Source organism: Rattus norvegicus, chromosome 18, assembly GCF_036323735.1.
Source record: "Rattus norvegicus strain BN/NHsdMcwi chromosome 18, GRCr8, whole genome shotgun sequence".
NCBI lineage: Eukaryota > Metazoa > Chordata > Mammalia > Rodentia > Muridae > Rattus > Rattus norvegicus.
In genome coordinates, this window is record NC_086036.1 from 34,018,938 (window position 1) to 34,024,891 (window position 5,954).

At 42.0% G+C, this 5,954-nt stretch overlaps 2 pseudogenes; one reads left to right on the forward strand and one right to left on the reverse strand.

Annotated features, from left to right (window-relative positions):
• Window positions 1-267: 267 nt before the first annotated feature.
• Ppp2r2d-ps1 (protein phosphatase 2, regulatory subunit B, delta, pseudogene 1) lies at window positions 268-4,723 on the reverse strand (annotated as a pseudogene).
• Selenok-ps5 (selenoprotein K, pseudogene 5) lies at window positions 4,414-5,083 on the forward strand (annotated as a pseudogene).

The following is a 5,954-nucleotide window of genomic DNA, read 5'->3' on the forward strand; positions in this document are numbered from 1 at the left end:
CCCTTGTGGTGGGGTGATATAAACTATTGCTGGTGGTTGTTGCTTAAGAGGTGGCTATTCTTTTTACAGATGGTATTTTATCACACTTTTCTTTTCCAGTTTTCTGAAAATGCAGATACTAATAGGCATTTGAAATGTGAAAACCCCAAACATTCCTCTATTTTAGATCCACTTTGCTTCACTATAAAACGTAATTGTGTGTAGTCCTTCTCACTTGAGCAAAAACAAGATGGCACTGAGGAGACTTTCAGAAAATATCAAACCAGATCCCTTCCAAGTAGCCTTTTAATATGGAATTTCTCTTAATTGGAGTGTAAATTTGATGCTATTCTAAATATTCTTTTATCTGATAGATCTGGAGGAGACAGTTTCTCTCTTCTAGAGGAAAGAAGGTGGCCATTTTCAACTACAAAGCCATTCTTTTTTTTTTTTTTTTTTTTTACATTTGAGAAATGGCCTTTATTGAGCAGAGTCCACCAATTCAGCTTCAAGTAGGTTTTCCCTTCAGCAGCAGCACTCATCTCTCCCAAGACTCCAGCTGAGACCCCTTCTTCTCCTGTGTCTATGAGGGAAGTAAAAGTGCGTCACTATTCTCAATGGAGAGGACAATGCCTTTTTTGGACAGGAAAACGACCGGCTTATGTATGTATGCAAGACAACACTTGGTCCTCCAGTCAGTTCCTTAATTAATTTTGTCCTGGAATATATACAAGTTATTGGTGGCAGCTACAGCAATAATGCTCTCCATGGGGTGCCAGGCTGTGTGAAGGATCTTCTTATTGAAGTCCAAACTGTCCATGCTAATCTCATCCTTCTTCCTCTTACCCCCTGAACACACTTTCCGGGGCTTCAGGCTGGCTCGGGGCTTGCTGTTCTCTCTTGAGGTTTCCAGTGTAACATCCCTCCGAGTGTTTCTATCAAACATTCTAAAGAAGTTGTTGTAGGACCCCGTCATAATGGCACTGTCTGAACCATTCCAGCAGCACTCGAACTTGTCAAAGATGCAGTCATTCTCATACAAGGAGCAGAGCTTGCTTCATAGGTACTCATGTACCTGGTGGGTCTCGACAGGCCTGCCCTCCATGTTGAGGTCCCATACCTTCACCGACAGATAGTCTCTGGTCATCATGTATCGACCACTGTGGCTGAACTTGACATCAGATATAGATGAGATTATTTCTGAGGAAAAGGATCTACTGCTGGGATCTTCTGGCTCTTCAAAAAACTTGGCATGCCTATCACAGAGGGCAGAAGAACGCATGTCACACAGCCTGATGGTCCCCTTGCTGCTGCTGTAGACGAATACATTGCACTGGTGTGGGTGGAACTCCGCGGCAGTGATGACTTCTGTCAGCTCCTCCATGTTAGCAGGTGAAGCTTCTATCTGTGATTTCTAAATGCCATAGGTTAATTCTCAGATCATCTGCAGAGAGATATGTTTCATGAAAGCCATTCTAACTCCTACTCTTTACAACTGTATGACTGAGCTGGTGGACGAGTTCAGAACCCTGGACAGCGTCCGGCATCCTCCTCTAATGAAAGCTCTCATTGTAGCCTTTAACCCAGTGCTGCCCACCTCCCAGCCCCGCAATGGCTGCAAGAAAGCCTGTGGGAGGAGAACAAAAAAAGCCTTGTCTCTATTATTCACCACATCTCCCAGCAATAATTCTGTGCTACTGGAAATGGCCCTGAGATGCATAATTCACTTCACAGCAGCCACCAAGGAGCTGTCAGACAGCGATTCTTGCAACCATGGGTCAGATTTAAAGCTGTGACCTAAAAGAAACACAACATGCCTCACATCCCGTTACACAGAACTCAGTGTGCCAGCCTCAGAGTCCAATCGGTTTTGCTCTGGCTGCCCCGTCAAAGCTGTTTGCACTGACAGAAGAAAAGTTAGCCTCTCTTACGTTCCTGAGGTCTCAGACACAGCATCCCCCACCACACACACACGCGTGCACACATAAGCGTGCACACACATGCATGCACACACACACACACACACACACATGCACACACACACATACTTATTGTTTTAAAGAGATGGAATCCCACATGTATCCCAGGACCCTAAAGCAAGAGCCAACCCATGTTAACTGCTTACTGAAAAGCCTGGATGGGCAGGCGGGTTTCAAACAGAGTGTCAATATTAACTAATAATCACACTGGCTCTGTGGAACATGATTTTGAGAATATAAACGGGAAGAGGAGCCACCAGTCAGCCAGCAACACCTGTCTTAGATGCAATCGCAAAAAAAGTGCGTCAATGTTTCCAAAAGACTCAGCGAACCTTCTACTGCTCACACGTGTTTTTGCTACAACCTTCAAGTACATCTTCTTATCATGGCTTCTGGAGCAAAATATGCCTTGTCGTTCTCCATAATTAGTAATCTAATATTCATGACCCATCATACCAGCTTTCGATGGTTCCTTAGTGTGTTGTATAAATCCCAAGACATCTGTGTTCCAGCCTATCTCTGGAGTCTTTTCTCATCATTTCCCACTACAGCCTGACTTGCCCTAAATCCCTCACCCTGTTCTCACATGGCATTGTTCCTCCCTGGCATGCCTTTTCTCACCTTACTTCCCTTGTGAAATTTCATGCATCCTTCAATGTCAATTCAAGTTCCTACTCTGTCCATCTTAGGTCCCTAAGGTCTCTTACTCACACAAGTATTATATGTTTTGTACCTCAGTTTAATTAATTAGTGAAGACCTTTTGTTAGAAATCATAAAAACAAAATTAACTAAGGAAAAACTAAAAACAATTGAACTCCTTATTACTGCATATTAGTGAAAGGTTGGGGCATAGAGACACCAAGCAGTAAATCAGAATGCTCTAATGATGTCTTCCTAGCTGTCTCCTTCATTTCTATAACTCATCAACTCTTTTCCAAGCAGGCAAGTCACCCTTGGTAGTCACCTAGATGCAGGTTTACGGAGTGTTCTTTCCCTTTAGTTCCAACAGGAGGCACAGAATTGCATCATAATGGCTGGACCAATCATGTGCATGCAATGTTCTGATGAGTCAGGTTCCTGTTAAGTCAGATCCCTGAAGAACTCAACTGTGTGCTGCTGGGACAGAGTAGATTCTATAAAGGAGAGTTGGACTTGTCCTTGGAAGGAAAAATAAGGAATCAATTCTAAGCATGAAGAATATCAAATGCATATATACACAAAGTGAAACCTTCCAGTTTACATTTTTATTTGAATCTGAACCCATACTACTGCTCGGTGGTGCCCAGGGCAGAATTCTAAAAGGACAAGGGTGGAAGTGTGAAGGCCTTCATCAGCCCCAGAGAACATGTTTATTAATTTTGTGTGTTTATGGAATATTTCCTCATTCTATGAAGCCATTTATGAGTCTTATATTGCTTGCAGAGACAAGCATTTCTCCGGTCCCTGCTTGACAGGCAGAGAAGGGAACTTATGTGGAGTGTTCTATGTATATTGTTTACTTTCTGATGAAATGTATCTTAGTTCAGAGGTTTATTAACAGCATTGATTCAAACCAATTCACTCATTACATAATTGCTTATACGCAACCAACTGAAAATAGTAAAGCTACCACAGAGATAAAACATGAGGGCAGTAAAAGGAAAAGGAAAAGGTAGGCTCCGCTAATAGATAAAAGAAGAAAAAGGGATGAAAATTGTATGCATGTGTGTAACTATGTGTGAGAGTACATGCTCATGTATGTGTGCATGTGTGCATGTTATTTGGATTGAAATTATACTTAAATGTTTAAGCCTTACATGAAAAGTAAAGCCCTAGAAACTCACAGCTAATCCTTGAGATGTCTAAGAAGCTTGTAGAGATGTTGACTTTTTACTTAACATCTTCAGTGAGATTTTCCCTCTGCATCTTTAGAAATGTCTCTTTCTGTGCTTGATATAGTAGAAAACACACAGATATTGTAGTTTCAAAGACTCAGTAAATAGGACTTTGAAAGTTGTGGACTTGGAACCTTCTGAAGGAGAATATGGGGTAACAAGAGAAAGTAACAAAACACACAGTGTCCCAAAAACAGAAGTGGGGGCAGTTTTGGTGACCAGCAAAAGAAGAGGAGGCCTGATGGGAGAGAGCCATGTGAGAAGGGAAAAGAACAGGGGCTGGGGATTTAGCTCAGTGGTAGAGCGCTTACCTAGGAAGCGCAAGGCCCTGGGTTCAGTCCCCAGCTCCGAAAAAAAGAACAAAAAAAAAAAAAAAAAAAGAACAAAGTGTGATGACTTATGTGTAGGAAAGGCAATTTCCAAGTGGAAATGAGCAACCCAGAAACATATACCTAATAGAAAAGAACATGGGGTTGGGGATTTAGCTCAGTGGTAGAGTGCTTGCCTAGCAAGCACAAGGCCCTGGGTTCGGTCCCTAGCTCCGAAAAAAAGAAGAAAAAGAAAAGAAAAGAACATGTTGGCTAGGAAGCGGGCAACCGGAGGAAAGATGGTTTACATCTCAAATGGTCAGGTGTTGGACAGCCAGAGTCAGTCCCCCTGGAGATTGTCTTTCATAACAGATTTCTTCTGAGGAATAGCAGAATTTGTGGCTTTTTTTTCAAAACTCTGCTTCAGCAAGATGTGAAGAAAAGAAGAGGCTATGGGGGCTCCTCTGATACATCCTCAGATACAATGATAGAAGAGGGCCACCAGGAAACCCTCCATGAAGAATGGGTCGGATCAGTCACCTTCGTGACCCCAGCCCTCCTCCAATGGTCTGTGGATGAGGAAGGTAAACGTCTGCTCTGAGAAGCAGACAACTAGACATACACACGTAGAAGGGAACCATCAAGAGGTGAGGAGCGGCTCATGAGGAGAAGATGGTGTATGTCCAAACAAGGACTGCTCTGTGTCCTCACAGAAGAATGAGGTCATGCTGGGAACTCCCTCTGCAGGATCTGGCCTGACTGATGTGCAGTTCTATAAATGTACATGTGTGTCTCCTTATCTGTTTTGTATAGTTTACTAAAGTTAATATAGATTTAAGAAGTAAATATTTTTAGGTTGCAAAACTTGATTCTTCATCTTTATATGATTATACCCAAAATCTTTGATCTGGAAGAAATAAAGGCCATGTAGTTAGTCCTGGAAAAAAAAGAAAAGAAAAGAACATGTTATACTACTTCATTTAAGATGCACAATTAGAGCTGGAGAGAGGCTCAGTGGTTAAGAGCACTGACTGCTCTTCCAGAGGTCCTGGGTTCAATTCTGAGCAACCATGTGGTTCACAACCATCTGTAATGGGATCCAATCCTCTCTTCTAGTATATCTGAAGACAGCAAAAGTGTACTCATATACATAAAATAAATAAATCAATGTTTAAAAAAATAAAGATGCACCTTTGGTAGCTATAATATCCCAGGAAGCCTCTGGGTGTTCCATCCCCCACAATAAGTCTTTAATGCTGGCACTATTACTCATGTTACACATGAGAGGACAATTAGGCCCAGGGCTCATCAACATGCTAAGAACTGCACCTTAGTAAGTGATAGGACCACTTTAGACAAACTCACCTAACACCTAATACCAAGGGAAGGTCATGCTTTTGACCACATCTTTTTGCTACATAATTCTGTTTTGCCAGAAAATGGGTTGGTAGTGAAGCAAGCCTTATTTTAAAGTCCACCTCTACTAGTTGCCAACTAGTAACTTAGGTGTGTTACTGCATCTGATTCTAGGTCTGCGTCTGCTTCATGGAGGTAGTAACATCAGATCAGTCCCCGGTACCACATGTCACACTCAAATGTCACCTTTCTTCCTGTAGGCATCCATCCTGGAAAGAAGGAGTGGGAGAGGGATTGAACAGATGATACTTTCTTTCAGTCTTAGTATTCTAAGGAAATAAATAATTTGGGACTTTAATTACATAAATTCATCTTGGATGTCACAACTTCTAAACTATTGCCATTGGTCCAAACATCCTATTAGGATTTAAGGAAAAAACTGAGCTGTTGATCTGGA